Raw genomic sequence first — 22778 nt, 5'->3', positions numbered from 1 at the left:
AAATGAAATCCCAACTTAATTTTCTGTTAGCTGGATGGCAGCATGCCTGTGGCCACTCCTGCATCACTCATCAGAGGGAGAGTATAATGCAAAGGAAGTCACAGGGAAAGAAACGGCAGTGTTGACCGATTGCATGTAAAATATCTTTTGCAAATTTTTAGCAAACAAAATCATCTGAACATCTTGCTAGGGCCCCACTCGACATTGGAAGAAGCTCCAGCAAGTCAGGGGTCCTGAAACTTAAGCTTCATTAGCTTCATTAGTCCACCTTTGCTCTAGAACTTTCTGGGTATTTCCATAGCCCCTCAACGGCTGCAGGCTAGGGAACCTGAGGTGGGGACAGTGAGGGCACTTGCATCTGATGTGTTTCTCCTTTCCTCTGTGCCAGTGTTACTCCGAGGGCTCTCCATACACACACCCAAAGACTTCACACTTTCCTGTCTTCCTACCTGAAAGCAACTGCCCTTCTTATTCTTAGGTGCCAATCTGCGTTATTCTGCTGCAGCTGCCACAACCAAGTACCATAGGCTGGGAGTCTTTAACAACAGAAATTTACTCACACTTCTGGAGGCTAGATGTCCAAGATCAAGGTGTTGGCAGGTTTGGTTTCTTCTGAGGCCTCTTTTCTTGGCTTGAAGACAGCTGCCCTCTCTCGGCCTCTTCCTGTCCCTCTGTGCACAGGTGCCCTGGGTGTCAATCCATGTGTTTAAATTTCCTCTTCTTAAAAGGACAGGTTGGATTAGAGCCTAACCCCGAAGACCCTGATATACCTGAGTCATCTCTTTAAAGACCTCATCTCCAAATACAGTCACATTCTGAGGTATCGGGTTTAGGGCTTCAGCAGACACTGCCCCTCCTGAAGACACCAAGCTGCAGCTTCTTGTCCCAGCATCGACACTCAACAAAACCGCTGAGGAAGGACCTCAATTACCAAAATGGAAAATACCGCAGTAAGTATTCTATCTTTTCTTATTTATTTTATTTTTCAACTACAGTTGGCATTCAATATTATTTTATATTAAGTTCAGGTATATAGCATATTGTTCAGAAAATTGTATAATTTACAAAGTCTTACCCCCACCCCCATGGATCTAGTACCCACCTGGCTCCATACATAGCTATGGGCTGTACTCCCTATGCTGAACTGTACATCCCCGACTATAGCAGTAAATATTTTTATTTATTATTTATTTATTTATTTATTTTTATTTCAGAGAGGAAGGGAGAGGGAGAGAGAGATAGAAACACCAATGATGAGAGAGAATCATTGATTGGCTGCCTCCTGCACAACTGCCACTGGGAATCAATCCTGAAATCCGGGCATGTGCCCTGACCGGGAATCAAACTGTGACCTCCTGGTTCATAGGTTGACATTCAACCACTGAGCTACTCCAATCGAGCAATAACAGTAAATATTTTTAAAACTACCATCCTGTCACACAATAATCCAGTAGACATTCATAGAGAACAGGGATCAGAATGATGGCTTCAGGGAGGCAGGTTTTAGCTTGGTATGAAAGTACGTACTGTACAGAAGCTATACTGCTTGGTACCCAAAGGCGCTCCATCACCAGAACCCAGCGGTCAGCGAGAGGTGCCCATGCAGAAGCTGAAAAACTAGTCTGAGGTTGTTCACCCTCAGAAAAGGTATGGAACTAAATGATTTTCAAGACTCTACTAATCCCACCATCTCCAATTTTTTCACAATCAGATGACAATCACACCACTATTTAGCAAATCTTCTATTTTAAAAATGTAGAGCAAGTTACAATTCAAAACATACTTCATAACTTTGAGCTATTGCTAACTAATTTTCCTTTAAAATTTTATCTGGAAAAGTTCTGAAATGGTTGAGAGGCAAAACAACAACAAAAATTCTCCAAGCTCCAAGATTTGAAATTCAAAAAAAAAAATGTTCCAGATCTTAGCATGAAATAATCCAAAACAGGGAATATAATTTTCACATCTCTCGGAAAAATACTGAGTCATATTGCCCACCCACAGCTTACAAAAATAACAGAAATCCAATGATTCAAGCAAGATACACTCTGCCATTGTCTGCAGCGAACATTTGAGTCATTCAGGAAAATGAGGAGCAAGCTCTCGTCAGCAACAAAAGTTTAAATTACATGTCCCCAGGAGACTTTTACAAGGAGGCCTTCTTTCCAGCCCCAAACATACCTTTCCCTCACATCCTGGAATCCCTTCGGGTCAGAAATTGCCATGAGAACAAGTAGGCAGACAGAGCACGGCCACAAGTTCAGGGACCAACAATCAGGACCCAGGGAACAAGGCCAAGCAGCCTGGGACCAAGAGCAGGAAATGCTTCCGGGAAACCCTCATGACTCACAGGGCGGAAGGAGGCCACACTTGTTCACCCTCAGAGTTCCCTGCATCTCCCAGACTTTCTCTCCTTTCTGGACTCAGAAGCAGCAGGCGAGCCCTTCACCGGTGATTATACAACCCCGGCCCTCCCTCCTCTGGCCAACCCTGTCTGTGCCTCACCCCACTTCTTTGCTTGCGCAGCCTTCTCTCCAGCTCCCCATTAACCCCTTGCTTCCCTGTATGCTGCCTAGCCGTGTCTGATGGCAGTAACTGCTCAAGGAATGTCTGATGTGGAGAAAATGACAACAAAACCAGAAGCAATTCTAAACAAGTTGCGCCTGAGCCCGTCGCTGCCAAAGGAGCTACCTTAACCGTCCCTTCTTTCACGAGGAACTTCGACCCCTCCATCTCCTCATTGCCCGTCCCTCTCCCATCCCTTGGCTGCTGGTTGGGACCACCCCTGAATCTGCAGTGACATTACTGAAATGGCTCCTGGAATGGCACCAATGGCCTCTTGATGCTTCACAAGGGCCTGTTGCCCATGCTCATTCTGCTCGATGCACAATGGTGATGACCCCCTGCCTAAAAGAATTCATCTTCTTTGCCTTGTGGCGCCCCTGGTTCCCCTCGTTACTATACCAGCTAATGTCTGCACGGCCCTTTCCCTCCACACCTTCTCCTTGGCCTGGTCTTCTTGCTGACTCCTCATTCTTTCCACCCTCTGACTCCACAGAGCCCATCCTCTCCCCTCAGAGAGCCCCCTCGGCTCCTCCAAGCCCCTTACATGGAGCTTTAGGCTTTCACTTCGCCAGTTCAGCCCAAGGCATCTTCCAATAGCAACTTACTGACCCCTGCTGCCCTGCCCATGAAGCTTCAGTGGGTCTCCATTCTCCCCTGAGTTAAAAAATGGATTGTTGTGGTTGTTTTTACAAATTCGAAAATCTGCAGGGTAGCCTGGCAGGCTGGACATCCAGGGAAGAGTTGATGTTGCAGCTCAAGCCCAAAAACCGTCTGCTGGCAGAATTCCCTCTTTCTTGGGAGAAGTTGATCTTTTTCTAGCCTTCGACTATTTGTTTCAGGCCCACCCACATCATGGCGGGCAATCTGCTTTCTCAAAGTCCACCCATGTAAACGTCAATTCCATCCAAAAAATACTGTCTTAGTCAGCTCATGCTGCTAAATCAAACACCATAAACTGGGTATCTGAAACAACAAACATTTACTTCTCACAGTCGGGAGGCTAGGAAGTCCAAAATCAAGGTTCTGGCCAATTTTGTTCCTGATGAGAGCCCACTTTCTGTTATTTAAAAAAAAAATTTTTTTTTGTTAATCCTCACCTGAGGATATTTTTTCCATCGATTTTTAGAGAGAGTGGAAAGGAGGGAAGGAGAGTGAGGAGAGAGAGAGGGGGAGAGAGAAATAGAGGAAGAGAGAGGGAGAGAGGCATCGATTGATTGCCTCCCATACATGCCCCAACTAGGGCTGGAAATCGAACCTGCAACCCAGGTTTGTGCCCTTGACTGGGAATAGTGGTTAGAGTGCAGGCCAACACTCTAACCACTGAGCCACTGCTCAGGGCAAGAGCCCACTTTCTGGTTTACAGATGGATGCCTTATTGCTGTGTCCTCACATGGCAGAGAGAGAAATCGTCTAGTGTCTCTTCTTTTGAGGCACTAATCCCATCATGGAGGTCCACACTCGTGAGTTAATCACCTCCCAGAGCCCCTCCTCCAAACACCATCACATCGGGGATTAGGGCTTCAACATATGAATTAGGGGGGACACAAACATTCAGTCCAAAGCAAATGTTTTCATAGGAACATCCAGAAATATCTGGGTATTCTGGCCTACCCAGGCTGACATAAAATTAACTATGATAGTCTCCCTAATCTCACATCAGCTCCCTCAATTCAGGCACCACTGGGCTCATCTGGGTTCCTCCCCCGCTCTCTGCAGATTGAAACTCTCTCCAGGTAGTCATCTGGGGATACTTCATGGAATCCCTCTCTTGTTTCTATTCTTTCAGGTATCACTGTCTTGCATTGCATGTTGTAAAATGTCTGAAAACTGTACTTACTGGTATATATTTTGCCTGGTTTTAGGTGGGAAGGTAATCCTGCTCCTTGGGCAGAAATCTATCTCTACACCATGCTATAAAGAGTGCTTTGTTCATAAGTAATCGATTGCATTTTAAAATAGTATTTTTATTTTCTGGTTTTAAAATTAATCTGCTTATCACAGAAAATGTTTTAACTACAGAAAAATACAAAGAAAAAACCAGTTCACACATAAGCTCCCACCTTGGGCTGTATAATCATCCTCTCTCATGAATATATTATTCTCTTTCTGAATACATTTATGACTATTTTTGTTGCTATTACTGTTAGTATTAACTCAGTAAACACGTTTGAATGCATACCAGCGAATTGGTGATAAAGAGTCAAGGACCACACAGATTCTCAGAGAACCCATCCCCTTTACTCTTAAGAGAGCAGCCAGCCGCTGCTGGGCAGGGAGGGGCAGCTGCTTACCAAGGCCTTCCTCAGGAGGCCACTGGAGGAGTCTGCACAAGCAGAGTCTGAATACAGGGCCTGAACCCCATCAGCTTTTTGTTTGTTTGTTTGTTTGTTTTTTGTTAGTCCTCGCCTGAAAATATTTTTCCATTGGTTTATTTTTTATTTTTTATATTTTTAGAAAGAGTGAAAGGGAAGGGAAAGACAGAGAGAAAAAAACATTGATGTGAGGGAGATACATCAATTGGTTGCCTCCTACACACACCTCCACCGGGGCTGGGAATCGAGCCTGAGCCAAGGAACATGCTCTTGACTGGAATCGAACCCAGAACCCTCTGTCCACAGGCCGACGCTCTATCCATTGAGCCAAACTGGCAAAGGCACGATAAGCTTTTGAGGTGTGAGTTGCCCTAAGTTGGCAGGCACCAAAGTTCTCTTTCCAGAACAAAAATTACTCCCATCAGGGAAAGAAGGGAGTGAGGGCTAGTGAGTCTAGTCTGAAATAACTGATGGGAGGCAGGGAGACCAAACCTGAGAGGTCACAGGTGCTCAGCCCTCTGAGGCGACACCCCACTACACCACGTGGAGGAAGGGACATCCCAAGTCTTTTGACTTCGTGAATAAAATGCCCTTCCCTCCCTCCTCCTGGTGCCCTGCTCACAGACAGCAGACCACGAGCGCTGCTTGGAATGGTGAGTGGAATGTATGAACACGATAATAGCAGGGCTCTGAGAAGCAAATCTTGTTTCTGGAAAGCTCTGCCTCTCTGTGATGGTTTCACCTTAGCCAGCGTTTTGTTGGCTCTGCCCACAGGATCCGGGTGTTCTGCACTCGCTCCCCAGGAGCAGGGGCCAATGAATTGGCTCACGAATGCAGAGGTTTTCATCACCCTTTCAGTTTTCAATGTCTGACCCTCAACCTTTGTTCAGGGAACCAGACTGGTGTCCTTTGACTCCTGCCTTGACCTCTGACCTCTCAATTGCTTTTGGTGGCTGTCTGGGAGTATTGGGGGGTTGGAGACTGGGGGAGGAAGGACGTTCAAGAGTCTACCAAGCAAAAATAGAAGAAATTCTCTTTTGATGAGAATCCAAAAGAAACCTTAAAATACATAGCAACAGAAGAGAGAGAGAGTGAGAGAGATCCTATTTTTCCTACGTTAAACACTGGTTTCTCTGAGACTGGAGATAGCCAAGTGTCATATCAATAAGCTCAGCCAAACACAGGCGAACATCTTCTGTGGCAATAATATCTCAGTCCCCATTGACAGGGTTTAAGCAAGCGCCCCTTTCCCCGCTTTTTCATCTCGGTCATGGAAGGTAGGCAGGATGCTATGGTAGCTGAGAGCACAGGTGCCCAGAGTTACACACCAGAGTTTGCATCCTGGCCCTACCACCTAACTCCATGAGCAAGACCGCCATACGCAAGGTGAGACTGAGTTTCTTAGCACCAGCCTCAGGAAATGGTGGTGACGATTCAGTGAGGTCAGAGGTAAAGGGAAGGTCCCTGGTACTTAGTCAATCTCACTAAATCTGAGCTATTATTATTCTATTTTCCAGAACTTTCTCCTCGCATGATCCTTTAATGATTTCGTTTTATTTTAAACAAATTATGAGGGTAGAGTGGTAGATTGTTACGAAAAGTTGAAGACATGGTAAAGCCAACTTTTCTAGAAAATAAATGAATGGGGAAACTTGAAGGAATGAGAAATATATTAAATGGAAAAGATGCGTAAGTGCCCTTTAAAAGAATGAAATCACTTTGATGTTAGGGAACATTAAATTGTACTACGTGCAACTTTCTCGTAGAATTTTTATATAATAACTCTAAGAGCAGAGCTCCCCCAAGCATTAACTATAAACCTATCAGTTCACTTTAAGGTTACATGTTTCGAATTCTTGTTGTGAATGGTGCTACAAGATGCTGAAGGAATCCAAGCTGTCAGTTTTTGCCTCTTATGAGAACAGACAAAATCTAAGAAGTGGGGCAGAAAGTCAGCCTTAGAGTAAAACAAAGAAAGTCATTATGTTCCCTGCACTCAGTGAGCTCCTCCGTGTCAGAAAGATACAGAAGCCCTGGTTTCCAGAAGAGGAGCCGAGAATAAAACCAGCCAGGTTCGCAGAGAACATCTTTTTTCCAGTGCTCTTGCCAGGCTTGTCTTGTGTGCTGCCACTAACACAAATCTCTGCTTTCTTATGTGACCTTTTTTTTTTTTTATCACCTTCAAGGATTTTGGAAGAATCAAGTTTTGTCCAAGCTAGAAGAAATTGCCCTGCCTTTCCCATGCTAGGTTCTTTGTGGAACAAATATATGTAATTTGTTTGTTCACTCAACAGTATTGACTAACTGCTTCCGATGAGGCAGGCACTGTGCTCAGGGACGTAAAAACACTCGTGGCCTATGAACTTGAGGATCCACAGGCGGGAGAGAGACTCGGAAAGAAGTAAAAGTACTAACGAGCTGCAGGAGCTGTGCCTGGCGTTTGGGAGGAGGACTCGGGGACAGTGCCGTTCAGAAGGAGAGGACGCTAAGTCTCCCCATTAGTGAGAGGGTTAGGAAATCTTTCAGGGTGGGGGCACATTCGATTCGTTTCAGATGCACTTTCCAGACAAACCTTTTCCTTTTCCGCAGGGTTTGGGAGCCTCTGAGGTCGCCAGAGCCAACGACTTGCAAAGGCCTTGGGGAAACATGGTGGGATATTTTCAGTCTCAGAGTGAGCTGATGTCATCAGTGTATCACTTAGAAATGACTGGCAGAGAGGCTCAGCCTGGCCCCTCCATGGCCCCTCACTGTGTGCCTGGCTCCTTCAGGGAGTTCCCCAAGTTGAACGCCGTAGGCATGCTTACCAAGGACAACCATCCTCACATCTAGAAGCCCTTTGGGCACCTCACATCAAACTTTAAAGAACTTCTTTGCTTTTTGTAAACTCTCTGAGCACATTATCAGGGGACCCCTACCAAGATTCACTATAGAATTTCAGTGTCATTTCTCCCCCAGACATTCTATTCTTTGTATCTCTTCCTTTTTAAAAAAAATATTTTATTGATTTTTTACAGAGAGGAATAGAGAGTTAGAAACATCGATGAAAGAGAAACATCTATCAGCTGCCTTCTGCACACCCCCAACTGGGGATGTGCCCGCAACCAAGGTACATGGAATCGAACCTGGGACCTTTCAGATCGCAGGCCGACGCTCTAGCCACGGAGCCAAACCGGTCAGGGCTGTATCTCTTCTTGAAGATGGCATCTACTCAAGTGGCTTTTATAGGGATGACAAAAGGTCACAGCTGAGAGATGAGTTAGTATAAGGAAGGGTGTGAGGGGAGCAGGAGTCCAGGTGGAAGGGAGGTGAGCAGACAGGCAGGGGTCAAGGTCAAAGGAGACAGCAAGCTATGAACCTCAGAGCCGGCTACTGGGGGCACAGAGCAAGGAGCCAGTGCGAGCCAGGGTGGGGACAGGCAGTCGAGCCCATCAATGCCCTCCTCCCTGTGTATACCAGGTCCTGATGCCAGGGCCCTCCTCTGACTTCTAGAAGCTTTTCTCACCTGTACCAGCTTTCCAGACTGAGGGACGAGTAGGTGTCTCGGTCCCCAGGCAAACAGACCGAGACAGACCCCGGCACACAGGAAGTTCACTGGGAATCCCAGGTTCAATCGCTGATGGGGCGTGAAGGGAGCAGCTCAGGCAGCGCCAGAGGCTGAGCCGTGATGAGGCCACAAAGGCCTCAGCAACCCTGTGGGGAGCTCAGGAGCTGGGACTGCCCTTCAGAGTAAAAACGGGGGCCCTACCCTGACACTGACCAGTTACTGGGTGTGGGCTTCCCCGGGGGAAAGAAGGTGACCTGGAGCAAGGAAGGTAAGTTCCTGAAAAGAGACTCAACTTGGAGCCGTCAGCCACCATCCCAGCAGCACCCACAGAAGGCACTTCTGAGGGGTGTGATGACATAACCAATGAGTAGCCATTGCCTGTACTTGTCATTTTGCCTCTGCACTGGATGGCAGTCACTGCCCTGTGGGGAGACTCGTCCTTCTCTAAGTGTCCGCCACCGGGCCTTGCCTGTTATGGAACTCCAGGCAGGATAACCGATCGCAACGACCATACCTACCGGTCAGGTCCCTGCTACCAGGACACCAGCCACAATAAATGGGCCTGCAGAGGACTGTCGCCTTGGCTTGGGGTCCCCCCTCTTCCTAGAGCACCGAGGGTCATTGGTGCCTCTCAGAGCCTCAACTCCTGCTGACCCAGAAACAGTGGGGCTCAGAGTGCAACGCCTGGGAACGTGGTGGGAATGCCCATTCTAGGGCCCCGGCCCGGAACTGCAGAATCGGAAAAGGCAGGGGTGAGGCCCTGCGACGCTGTTCTCACAGCCCGCCCTGTGGCCCAGGCTCACTCGTGCGAGAAGCGCGGCTTTCGAACCACAGCACAGGCGATGTGGGGGCAGGGCACAGCCTGGGACACGTGCCGCTGCCAGGGAAGGACAAGAGCAGCAAGGACAGGGTATCAAGGGTCAGTGTGTCCCTCCGAGGACACAGGGAGGCCATCCTGGCCCAGGGCACAGGGAAGAAGCCAGGCAGGCCCTGGCACAGGCCTGATGCCACCTGAGATGAAGCATAACAAAGTTGTAAGAGCCCTTTGTTGGCATCCTGCCTGCTGTTCTGTCGGTTCTAAGTTAGGTCCCTGGGCTGGTTGTCATTTCCTCCTGGCAGCTAAAGGGTGGGGCGCTGGGTGCTACTTCCTTGGCTGAGAAGAAACAACAGCTTCTACCCAAGCCACACCCTCTGTGTGTTGTCGGGGTGGGGGTGTGGGCGGGGCTGCCGCTGCGGAGGGCGGGGCTGGCTGGGGTCCTCTGGGCCCCCCCCTCCCCCTCAGGTTCTGGTTCACTCTGACAGCACCACCCAGCCGTGCGAGAGAATAGTAGTGGCTCCCTCAGAGCTGGTTTCATTTCTGCAACTGCTCACACAGCTGGTTTATACTGAAACCTGTGCACGCTCCGGACACGGAAGGCAGAGCCCTGTGTGACAGGTGCGGGGAGCGCAGTTAGCACGTTCACTCACCTGACAGGCCGGACGATTCAGGGCTATGTTCTGTGCTAGGGACTCTGAGTGCAGGGAGGGCTGCGAGGAACCCCAGGAGGAGGCTGGAAGGAAGGACAGGCCTGGGGGCCAGGAGAAGGGGTGAGGCGAGGGGGTGGGGCATGAACATGCAGGACCAGAGGCAGGGTGGAGGCAGGGAGACCAGAGAGAAAACCATCCCCACTGGAGCAGAGAGCGCTCCTCCTCTACGGGCTGCCAGGCAACAGACAGGATGCCCAGTTCATTCGGAATTTAATTTTTAGTATAAGTATGGCCCAAATATTTCAATCCCTTTTGTTCTAAAATAGTATCCCTTGTTTATCAGAAACTCAAATTGAACTGAGCATCTTGCATATTTATCTGCTAAGTCAGGCAAACCTACTCCTCAAGTATGGAAGTTAGAGTTTATAGTCCCTCACTTGCTCCTCAATAGTATCTTATGAGGTATTTCTACCATCGCCACCATGCCCATTTTACAGATGAGAAAACTGAGTCATAGGGCTGACCACAGCCACACGACTAGTGAGTCTGTGTTCCTCACCTCCAGGGTACCTGACATCAGACCTCGATTCACAGTCTGGCTCTGCCACTGACCAGGAAATGGCCTAGTAACAATGACCTTTGGTAAGTCATTTAACCTCTCAGACCTCAGTTTTCTCACAACAATTCCTGCCTTACAGTGTTTTATGAGAATTAAGTGAGGAAATTGAGTAAGTGGGAAGTACCCAATAAATAGTACTTTGATGAATATGGTGATGATGGTGGTGGTGGTAATGGGGAGCCTTGAAACTCCTTAAGAGGAGCCACATATGATATTACAGAAAATGAGGAACCATGGGCAGGCGCCTTGTCATGCTTGCCTCCCGCCTATACCTGGCCTGCCCAGGTCTCTAACTGGTCTCCCTGCTCTCTACCTGTAGGCCCTGAGCTGCCCCCCCCTCCCAACTATGTCACAGGCTTCGTGCCCAGAGCTCCCAGGAGCCTGAGTCCAGTGGCCCTTGCTGCTGGTGGCAGGGCCTCACTGCCTGCACATGTAGCTCAGGTTCCTGACCATAAGCAGCCCAGGCCTCCCTGGCTGGCAGCCCCTCCAGTCACTGCCCAGATGTGTGTGCCTCCTTCCCAGGTCTTGCTGCATCAGGCAGAAAATCCAACAGACAGAGCCTTTTAGGCCCATCTGCAACCGTGTATGACAATAGGTTTCCTTCCCTGTTATACAACTCAGCCTAATTCCGACCGCTGGCACGCATGCTCCGAAGTCCTCGACTCTACATATCTACCGAGTAAGATAAGACAGAAAATGACTGGTGATTTGGTTCAGTTGCAGTCATTTCCTGCCTCCTCGGGACAAGTCGGGTCTAGAGATTCGTTCCTGGCCCCTCAGCTTCCACGGATGGCCCCTCCCTGGTCTGCTTAGCAACCGGCATTCCGACCAGCTGCCTCACCTTCTCCACCTGCATTAGGTGTCCCAGGTGCTGGGATCCAGCCTTCGGCAGTATCTCAGCCCAGTACCGTGACTGTTTGCATGTTTACCCTTTGCTATGTTTTACTCTCCGTGCATCACATAGGTTTCAGTCGTAGGAAATACACTAAAGACGTCGTGGCCAGGTGTCTGGCTGGAACTCTCTCTGAGGCTGAAACAGCTGTGACCCTGTCCTCCAGGTCGCCCTCTGACTCCAGCTCCCAGTCTGACCTCTGTGACCCTTGCTCCCAGTCAGACACAGCAGAGAAAGCGAGATAAGATTCCTGCTCTCCTGGGACCAATGATATTTTTGACCCAGATGCCAACCATGTGGTCACTCCCAGTCCCTATTTAGCTCGCTTTTTCAAAAAAATAAAAAATATTTTTATTGAATTTATTGGGATTACATTGGTTCATAAAATGGTATAGGTTTCAAATGTGCAATTCTCTAATACATCACCTGTATGTTGTATTGAGTGCTCACCACCCGAAGTCTAGCCTCCCTTTGCCCTTTTGACTTGCAGAACCAAATGGCCCCTGGCGTCGCCTGCTCACCGGGCTCTGGTCCTGTGCTCTCCTATCTACACTGACACCCATCTCTGGTCTCCTTGGTGGCCAATGTGAGAGTCTGGCCTTCCTCAGACCTTCCCAGCCCTGTGCTGAGTCTTTCCCCAAGACCCTCAGCCACCGACCCTGCCACACTAGCAACATCCGGCCGGCGGCCGGCCATCTGGCCCTCATAAACTGTCCCGGCTCCATGCTGAGCTGCACCACAAACCGGCTCTTGGTTCCCTAGGAAACTGTAGGCTGCCCTGGCTGCTAAGTCAATGGAGGGTTTCGGCATGTGGCTGGCTGGCCACTGGGGCAGAAGCCTTGCTGATGCTGATTGTTTTCTTACCTGGCACTTCCCCTTCCCGAGTTCCGGAGCCCAACCCTATCTGAGTCACCTGGGCCTGGAAACCTGTTCCTCTGTAGTCATTTGCACCTTGGAAACCCAGTTCTTCTGGGTCATGGGCACCTTGGCCATCTGATGAGTACCCTGCCTTAATTACGGCTCTGGACTCGGCAATGTTTCATCTTGTTCCTAGTGTTCCTCCTGGATGTCCTAGCCCACGAGAACTGGCCACCCTGTCCCTACAGCCCACGTCTCTGAGTCACAGAGGCTCGGTCATTTTCCCGAGATCAACAAAACCCTGCAGCTACATCAGCATCCTGTTCCCACTCACCCCCCACCACGCCCACTCCCACCAATCCATTCACAAGTGTTTATGGAGATTGTTGTGTCCTAGAGCCAGATAATGTGCTAATTCACGTTTCCCAACCAGGAATGGGTAAGGCCTGGTTCCAGGACTAGAGGAGTCACAGTCCAGTGGAAGTTGTCCAAGTAGATCTAATCCATTGCAAAAGTGCGAACAGTGTCACAGGAGGGTTGGGGCAAGTCCAAGGTCCTGGGGAGCAGCTGGGTAGGGCATGCCATGCCCAGGGGTGCAGGGAATGTCTTCTACAGCACATGATATGGAGTCTAAGCTGAATTCTGAATGGCAGCAAGAGCTGGTGAATGGGTGTGAGCAGGGGGTGGCATTCCAGATCTCATGCCCAAGGGAAGAGCAACTCAAACTGGAAACTAAAAACACCCACGTGACCCAGGCAGCTGGAGAGGTCAACAGGGCCTGACCTTGAAGAAGGAGTTGGTTGGTGTCCTGAGGCGGGTGGAAAGCTCGCTCTGCCATCACAATGGAGAATGAGTTAGAGGGAAGGCCAGGTCCTGGGCAGGAACAGGTGACTATGGCAGGATTCCAAGCATACAACGGTCATGGCCTGAACCAAGGGAGTCGTAGAAAATATTGGGAACGCAAGGTCAATGGGATTTTGTGGCTGATTGTGCATGTGGTGTGAAGGGCAAGGGGAGTCGAGAATGACACCCAGGAGTCCAGGATGATAAAGGATGGGAGCGAGGTGATGCTACGAACTGTCATCAGGGGACAGAGGAGGAAGGGCAGGCTCGTGGGAGTGAAGGAATGGGAGACAAGGACCTGGAAAAGGAGCGATGCTGAGGTTAAGGTGGCTCCGGGACATCCTGCGAGGGAGCTGTGTCTCCAGGAGTTGTCTTGGCCAAAGACAGAGGGCTGAGAGTAACTGAAGCCATGAACACTTTCAGGGAGAGCAGAAGACTGACTATGGAGTCTGAGAAAACATCAGCATTTAGAGACAGACTGAAATTCACATAGTCCAAAGTATCTCCCCTATACGATACCTATTTCTTAATTATGACCAAAATGCAACTTTACCAGGACAAAACCTGGCCGACAACACCTTCACCAAGGGATCCAAATGAACACTACAGGTAATGGGTCACCTGGACACCATGTGCCTCTTGACACGATGCACTGAGAGGGACACAGCATCACCCCAGGAATGTTCCTGCCCACAATGCACCATCCGAGGCTAATCATGAGGGAGCATCAGCCAAACCACACTGACGGGCAGTCTATAACATCATGGGCCTGTGCCTTTAAAATGTCAAGGTCATGAAAGGCAAAGAAGGGCTAAGGAACTGCTCTGGGTGAAAGGATACTAAGGAACAAACATAATAACTAAAGAATTAAATGTGTCATCTCAGATTAGATCCTGGACCCGGAAAAATATAAAAGCCTTTTTTATTCCTTTGCTACCATTACTTTGTGACCATTAGCAACATTGAAAATAAAGTTTATGAATGCACAATAGGAGCCACCAGGGGCCGTGTTCTAGACCAATGGAATGAAGCCAATACTTCAATAAAGCGTAATATTTTTCCTGGTGAAGGGTCTTGCTTTCAATTTGTAAAAAACTCAACCCCTTGCGAAGAGCAATAACGCAGAGCACAATAAAACGAGGTCTGCCTGCACTGTGTCAGCATTGTTCTAATTTTGATCTAATTTTCATCATTGTACTATGTGAGAACATGCCTTTTTTAGGAAACACTAATTATTTTATTTATTTATTTTTGTTGTTAATCCTCACCTGAGGATATTTTTCCATTGATTTTTTTTAGCTTTTTTCTTTCAATCCTCAGCGGAGGATATTTTTCCACTGATTTTTAGAGAGAGAGGAAGGAAGAGAGAGAAAGAAAGAGAAACATCAATGTGAGAGAGACACACCGATTGGTTGCCTCCCACACGTGTCCCAACTGGGGCTGGAGATCAAACCTGCAACCCAGGTACTTGCTCTTGGCCAGGAATCAAACCTGCAACCCTTTGAAGTGCAGACCCATGCTCTCACCACTTAGCAACACTGGCCAGGGCTATGAAATGCTAATTTAAAGGAGAATTATGTCTAGACTTCACTGGTTCTGGAATAAAGTAAGTCAGATAGATGGATGATGGGTAGATAAAGACAAAGCAAATACGATAAAATGTTGACATTGGGGAATCTGCATGCAGGGGTAGTAGAATTCTTTTTAGCATCCTTTCCAACTTTTCTGGAAGTCTGAAATTGTTTTGCGGTGTATATTACACAGAGTTAAAGCTGACTTGTTAGTTGTTCCTCCAAGAATTCCAACTTCCACCGGTCCCCTTCCCCTCCCCTTCGTAATCTAACGATGTCTTCGAGTAGCATTCTTTTTCTAAATTGTGGTTTAAAAAAACATACAACATTAAACTTATCCTAATCACTTTAAAAGTGTATAATTCAGTAATGGTAAGTATATTTACGTTGTTGTGCAACAGAGCTCTATAAATCTGAAGTTGTTTTAAAATAAAAGTTTGTTTAAAAGAAAGATAGAAGAGGAGGAGACGGAAAGAAGAGGCACGGGGGTGGCAGGAAAATCTGGAGACTGTGATGTGATGGCGGCCCAGGGCAGTCGGGCAGTCGTCTGGGGGCTGAGGGGTCAACAAGCCACATCATGAAGGGAGAGACAAGACAAGTCTGCCACACCCCGCAGACTCTAATAATAGTAGCTTTAATAAGAATTGTTTTTACCCAGTGCCACTGGATGAGTGGGGCCCGTGGAAATGAGAGAGCTGGGCAGCCCCCCAGGAGTGGGGCTGAGATGGGAGCAGTTTGGAAGAAAAAAAAAAACAGCAGGAGTTGAAAGACGTACACATACCCATATTCTCTCTGAGGCGGGACAGGTCCTCGGAAATATTGAGGAACACACTGCACTTCACGTGTCGCTTAGACCTACACACTGAGCTCTCCTCTGTTAGCGTGAAGGTTGACCTCAGGAAGCCAGAGGAACTAGGGAGGTTCAGGCCACAGATTTGGTGGAGAGATTTGGCACAACCGGCTCACAGGGAGCCAGGAGGGCATAGGTGGGGAGAAAAGCCAGGCAGCTGTGTAGATGAGGCCAAGGTTCTTGTCTGTAAAGCAGGAAGGACATAATGGAAATGATGGTAAGGGCACAATTCCAGCAAAGAGAGAAAACAATGGAGACTGAGGGGAGAAAGTGAATGACGGCGGTGGGATTCGGTTGACCTTGCACGCACATCATAAAGCACACCAAGCCCATGGAATAGGGCTCTGCCCAGGCCCCGCTCGGGGAAGTGCCCAGAGTCCCAACACCATCATTTTTATCCTGAACCTTGGGAATCCTTAACCTCTAGGTGGTGTGGGACCCTCTGAAGAGCGCATGACATTGAGGTAGACTAACATTTCCTCAGAGCCCACAAAGCTTCACATACTTGATTACATTTAATTCTCGCAGCAGCCCTCAGAGTGGGCTTTATCATCCCCATTTTACAGATGAGCAAATTGAGGCTCAGAGAGACCGAGTAACAAACAGCAAATCGCAGAGCAAGGAAACAAGCTGGATCTTATTCTGAAGTTCATTTTTCTCTTCACTCCAGCCCTGAGGACAAATATTCTAGTATCCTTGAGTCTAGAAAATGATGTCTGATTAGCTACCAAATCACAAAAGTATGACCAAGCCTTTTTTCTGACACCTCCCTGGCTTTTCAGAATTATAGAAATGTGTCCCTCTGTCTCCTGAACCACAGAACCCTGAGCCTACATAACCTGTCCAATTTGCTTCTCTCAGAAACTTTCCACCTTCGCTCCTGAAGTTTCTCCCCTGGCCATGGAGCACCGAGGTACGTAACAAACCAGATAAAAAGGATCAGATCTGGCTCGGGTCCTCTCCCGTCTCAGCTCGCGTTGCTCCTGTTGACTTCCGCGGTGCCTCCAGGGGCGTCATGGAACACAGCTGAGCAGCCATGTAGGTCTGACTTTGTGTGTTTTTAATGAAGGTACTGAAGCTCACAGAAGTAAAGGGACCTGCCTAGGGTCACAGAGAGTTGAGTGAATTATTGTTTATGTCACAGCTATTAAAGGCAGCTTTCTCTGACAGAGACTGCTAGCTGCCTGCCCACTCAACAGCAATGTTACTTCTCCCCCTAAGTAACAGAACCCCAAGTTTATTCAGAGAAGCTCTACACCGTGCTGAAGGACTCATTTTCCCAGCCTCCCTTTAATGTGGTCTGGCCATTAATTTCTAGCCAACAAATTGTAAGCAAAAGTACAGTATAGTCCTTCCAGCAAGTCTCTTCCAAAGAAGGTATAGCCCTTCTCCCTTTCCCCTGTCCAGCTGCTTAGAAGTCAGATGTGATGGCTGGAGCTCCAGCAGTCAGTTTGCACCAGGAGGTGGAGCCCATGTAGTTGAGAAGGGCAGACAGAGTGCTGGGAAGAGCCTGTCCCCGATGACTGTGAAGCTGACATAATAAAACTGTACTGTGTACCTGAGAAACAATTTAATATATCTTCTTGGAGCTGTATTGTTGCTTAAGCTGAATTTAAACTCATTGATGAAATCAGGGGCAGGTTCAACTGTTTTCTCTATGCCCTAGGGACCATTCCCAACTGTTTAGCCTGGAATGCATATCCGGGGCCTGAGAAGGCACGACCAGCAACTTTCCATTCCTTCTCAAAGCTGTGTTTCCCAAGGCCGAAGGCCAGGCTAATAGCACCACTCAGTCCTTGGAGGACCAGGTCATCCAGGCTCCTGGAGGTTTGGTCAGTCTCCATTCCGGGCTCTGTTTCCAGAACTCCCGGAGCCCAACCACTTCTGGTGCCTTTGCGCCTCTGTTTACACTTAACCTCAGAAAACCCTTGAGGTTGTGTGATTGTGAACTCCAAACAGGGGTCACGGAAAATCACAAGAAGCCGGGAGAGACTACTGACCCTTTTTCAAGAAACTCAGTAAAGATGCACTTAGTAGCCGTGAGTCAGGCAAAGCAAATTGGTAAATGCAAAGAGTTTAGAATCCAACGGTGATTACAAACAGTGAGAATGGGACTCTCGAGACTTCAGTAAAGTTTCCCATTAAAGCAACGGATTCGATCTTGCCTGGAGAGACCAGAATAGAGGAAATTTCCACCCACTTCCCAGCCAGGAGGAGCACGTTAGGGAAGGCAGCCCTGAACGGATAAGCAGCCCCTCAGTCTCTCAACCCCAGGGCTGAGAGCGAGGCGAGGTTGCATCTGTCAGCAAGAAGACACACAGCAGCTCTCGGTCCCTCTCCCGGCGGTCAGGGGAGCTGGCTGGGGTGCGAGAGAGAGTCCTTCTGCATTGGGCCCCATATTCACGCAGCTGAGGCAAAACAAAGTTTACTCCCTGACAAGGGTGAATTAACCATGACACATGCAACCATCTCAATGACAACGGCTGCAAAAGAGGTACCTGGCTGTGGAGATTAGCCACATTGGAGGGGTTTTGCAGGCTGGCGAGAGGCACCCTCACCTGCGATGCGTGGTGTGCAGAGGCAACACTGGGGACGCTCTGGAGAGAACGCTGCTTCCTGGCGCTGTCAGCACGATGGGGAGATCCCGCTGGTGATGGTGGGTATGGGTATGGGGCATTATGCCTCACATCCTCTTTCTGCTCCACCTGTTGCTGTGGCAACGGGGTGCCTGGGGGTGTCATCTACAACATCTGGCCTCAGCTGCACCCTGTATCGCTTGCTGTCTGCCCCGGTTTTCTCTGCTGTCAGGTGTGAAATTGGGAGCCTGCAGGAACCCACTCATGTGGGACAACTTCTTTTCATACTTGAAAACAGTTCTCCTGGCTTTTCTCCTACCTAAATGCTTTCTGATCCTCCACCTGCTTCCTAAATGACTTGGTTTCCAAGTCTTTCATCAGCCCCAGGGTTCGTTCATTCATCCAACAAATAACTGCTGTGCGCCTGCAATGTGCCAGGTGGTGTAGGGCAGGGGGGATGTGACGTTGTAAAGGATAGACTTGATCTGTCTTAGTGAGGCTTATTTCAGTCTAGGGAGCGCTCTAGTTTCTTCTTGTTCCTCTTAAAATGTGAACGAGGTTATACACGGAACAAAATAAATACTTCATACCTAGGAGCTGCATGATGGGCTGTTACACAACCTGTGACCTCCGCTGGCTTCAGTTTTCCATTCAGCGGGAGTCGGAAAGCACCAGCCCAGGGGTCTATTCCATCTCTGTTCCTGAAGGACAGAGCCTTGTTGAGGTTTTGATTCTCCATCCACAAATTAGGGATCAAAATGCCCTGCCCGTCTCCATGAACCATCCTGAAGAAAACATGCAGCCAGGGTAGAAATAAGATCCCTGAACGATTGTTACTCTAAATCTCAATGGTCCTGAGGACCCTGATGACTGCAGGCCCCTGGCCCCACCCCTGCAAAGTCTCCTGGTCTCTCGGGGAGTCCTCACAAGGGTTCCCGCAATAGTCCCGGTCATTACCGTGTCCTTCTGACCTGGCGTCTCTGGCTGAGGTCCACAGCATCCAGACCCCAGGAGGAGCCCTGGCCACCATTGCTGATGGACAGTGCCTGTGGTGATGATGCCAGGCTCTGGGCCAGGGGCTGCTTCCCTGCCCTCGAGCCCCCACACCCCACATGACCCAGCAGCGCAGATTCTGTGCTCAGGTGGACAAAATGCACCTGCCACCTTGCCCACCCCACGTCTTCTGTAAGCAACTTTCAGCAAATCTCAAAAAAAACAACTAAACAAAACCCACAACCCTCAACCAAAAGAAACAACATACCCGGATGGCATGGCTCAGTGATTGAGCGTTGACCTAAGAACCAGGAGGTCACAGTTTGATTCCCAGTCAGGGCACATGCCAGGGTTGTGGGCTCGATCCCCAGTGTGGGGTGTGCAGGAGGCAGCCAATCAATGATTCTCTCTCATCATTGATGTTTCTATCTCTTGCTCCCTCTCCCTTTCTCTCTGAAATCAATAAAGATATATTTAAAAAGAAACACCAGTTTCCACAGGAGTGAGTTTGGAAATCGCTGGCTCTCCAGTCATTCCAGCTGTAGACAATGTCCTTCCTCCATTCAGATCTGGCTCAGCCGATGGGTGAGTAACATGCTCAAACCAGACCTGTCCCCCTCTGCACTCAGTGAGATGGACGGTGGCTGGCCGGCTTCCCCTGGAGCAACCAGAATGCTCCTGCCTGTCCTGGGGGCCTGCATGAAATGAAAAGAGACTTTGCCCCCAAGGTGAAAACCAGAAAACTAGCCAATTTTAAAAGACAGCTTCTCCTGCACGCTGGGGCCTGGGCTGCTCCGCAGTCTGAGCCACCTGTGCACCCTGAGCAGGAGGCAGCGGGCAGCGCCTAGGGAAGAATGAAGGGCCCGGCTGGAACACAGCGGACAGTGGTGCGGCAGGGATGCTGGAGCATCTGAGCAGCATACAGGTTCAGGGGAATCAGACCACTGAAGACAAGCTGTTATCAGCTGCAGGGGGAAAGGGTGTTGGAGAGTGGGCTGTGACCTGGAGCACCTCAGGGGCCCACAGCATTTGTTTAGTCCTAATAATGTGACTACTAGTCAGCACATGCCGTGGCCTAGGGACATGGCGGGGGAGCCGAACCCCTCAGCTACCATGGCTGGAGGTCAAGAGGCAATGGCCAAAATGGAAAAATCCAGAAATAGTCATATAAGCATGTTATTTAGAAACATGAAGGTTAATATAGAGATAATAGGAGTTTCCTCTGGGGAGAGTCCAGGGGGCAAAGGCTGAGGGTGACTGTTGTTTTTTCATGACAATTCTTAGATATTTACTAGATGCCCAGTGCATGAAATTTGTGCACAAGTAGGGTCCCTAGGCCTGATCAGGGCCTTTTGGCTGCCGGCCGGGGCCTTCCTTCATTCTGCACTGCCCCCTGGTGATCAGCACATGTCATAGCAAGCAATCGAGCTCCCAGTCTCCCGGTCAAACTCCCAAGGGGACACTTTGCATATTAGACTTTTATATATATATATATATAAATTCCATTTCACATTTTAAACTATGTACACTTAGGAGAGAGAGAGAGAGAGAGAGAGAGAAATCGTTTTCCATGAAACAGATCCTCTCAGCTTCCACAATGCAAGGTTTCAAAAATCTTAGGGCAGCATCGCAGCCCGGGCACCCATCAGCTACGTGGCCACGTGCATTACTTTGTCACGACAGAGCACCACAAACTGAGCAGCTTGCCCAACAGAGACGTGTGCCTCCCAGGCTGGAGGCCAGTCTGAGATCAAGGTGTGGGCATGCTGGTTCCTCCTGGGGACTGTGGGGCCGATCTGCCAGGCCTCTTGCTGAGCTACTGGTGGTTTGCCGGTGGCCTTCCCTGGTTTGCAGACACACCACCCCCATCTCTGCCTTGTGTTCACGTGGCGTTCTTTCTATGTACTTGGCTGAGTCCAAATGCCTCCTTTTGGGGACACCAGTCATTATGGATTAGGGTCCCCTTACTCCAGGGCCACCTCATTCTAACTTAGCTTATTACACCTGCAAATCAACCTCATTTCCAATTAAGGCCACCTTCTGAGCTATTGGGGGCTAGGACCTCAACATGGGACTTACAGAGGGCCACAATGCCACCCATAACACTGTGTTAAAACTGTGGGGTGCTGTTACACTTTTAAACAAACTGGCGGCCCTGCAGGTCCAACTTCTTAGTGTGGATGCCACCCTGTGATACTCAGACAATTCATGACACTTTCCACCCTCTGCTCTTGACGCACCTCAGCAAAGACTCCATCTCTCTTCCTTTCTCCCAAGCACCCACTCTCGCTCCCGCCCCCCAATGTGTCACTTGCCCCAATTCCTCTCACAGATCCCTGCTTGGCCACCTGATTTTTATATATTCTCCCCGCCACCCCCTCTGATTAAGCCAACTGCTTTTCAAAAGTGTCTTCTCTTCAATACACTCAGACCAGTTAGTTCCCCCAACAACAACAATACAACAAAAGCAAAACCCTCCTTCCACTGCCAGGTGGCTGAGTTACACGCCATGAGCAGGAGTCCTGACCAGGCTACTTACTAGTTGGGTAACGGTGGGCGACTTAACCTCCCCCAGCTGTTTTCTTACCTACGCAGTGGGGATAATTACAGCAACCTCCTTCACAGGGTTAAATGGCAGAACACTTGTGAAGCCCCTAGCATGGTGCCCAGAACACAGTACGTACTCAATAAATACCATTTGCTATTATCTCTATCATCACCATGTATGACTCCCTATACCTCCTTCCATCTTTTCATGTTAAGAGCAAAGCCTACCTGTGTTTGACCTCCCACCAGCCTTTGACTAGAGAGAGGCTCCCGTTGGGGCTTCACTGTGACCTCAGTCATCTGTGCTGTGGCTCCTGCTCCTCTCCGTCCTGTTGGGCGGCTCAGCCTAACTGCTGCCCTGAGCTCCCCGGGGCACCTGGCTCTAGCCCTGCCTCACACGGTTCCCGTAGCTCTCTTCACTTAGCGGGGCCTTCAGGAAGACACTCCCACTCCAACAGTAGCATTCTTAGAACACTTTTTAAAAAGCAAATGATTTCATAAATAATGTTGATTTGCTCTGTGAAATTTTAAAACCAAGTCAAGTTACCTTCTCCATGTCACTGAAACAAACACACACACACACACACACACACACACACACACACACACACGCACTCCATTCCCTTCTAAGCTCACAGACATCAAAGCTCCAGCTGAGGTCTGAATAGCATGATCTTGATAACCATAACGGTCTCCAGTTGGGAAGGAGGAACAGACCGAGTCTGGGAGCAAATTCACATGGAAAACAGGCTGTGCAGTTCTTCTCAGAGCGGCTTCTCAGGAACGCCACTCCTGTACCATTGGAGACACTTGAACCAGAGACAAGCAAAACCCTAAACATTTCTAAAAGAAGGCACCAAGGTCTGCAGCGTGTGGCTGCTAGAGAACTTGCACCACAATAGAGAGAACTTGTATGTCTCTTATTTGTAATAAGAACAGTGATTAGAAGAATAGCTAGCCTTTCCTCGTGCAGTCTGTGTGCCAGGCACTGTTGTGCGTGTGTGGTTTGATCCACCCAATTAACTGTCAGCAAAGGAGGGACTCGGAAAGGAAGGCCTTCCACAGGCAGCTGTGTGACTAGGGTCCCACAGACATTCAATTTCTCATGTATAAAGTGGGGATAATGCCCGCCTAACAGACT

General features: G+C 49.0%; 1 long non-coding RNA gene across 1 annotated transcript; it reads left to right on the top strand.

Moving 5' to 3' along the window:
• Window positions 1–359: 359 nt before the first annotated feature.
• On the top strand, window positions 360–11758 carry LOC107185187. The gene is made up of 2 exons (XR_001516107.1): window positions 360–950; window positions 11566–11758. It is a non-coding gene; the product is annotated as an uncharacterized LOC107185187 (long non-coding RNA).
• Window positions 11759–22778: the final 11020 nt, after the last annotated feature.

Source organism: Myotis davidii, unplaced genomic scaffold (genome assembly GCF_000327345.1).
Source record: "Myotis davidii unplaced genomic scaffold, ASM32734v1 scaffold329, whole genome shotgun sequence".
NCBI classification, from domain to species: Eukaryota; Metazoa; Chordata; class Mammalia; order Chiroptera; family Vespertilionidae; genus Myotis; species Myotis davidii.
This window is presented reverse-complemented; position numbering and strand designations above follow the sequence as displayed.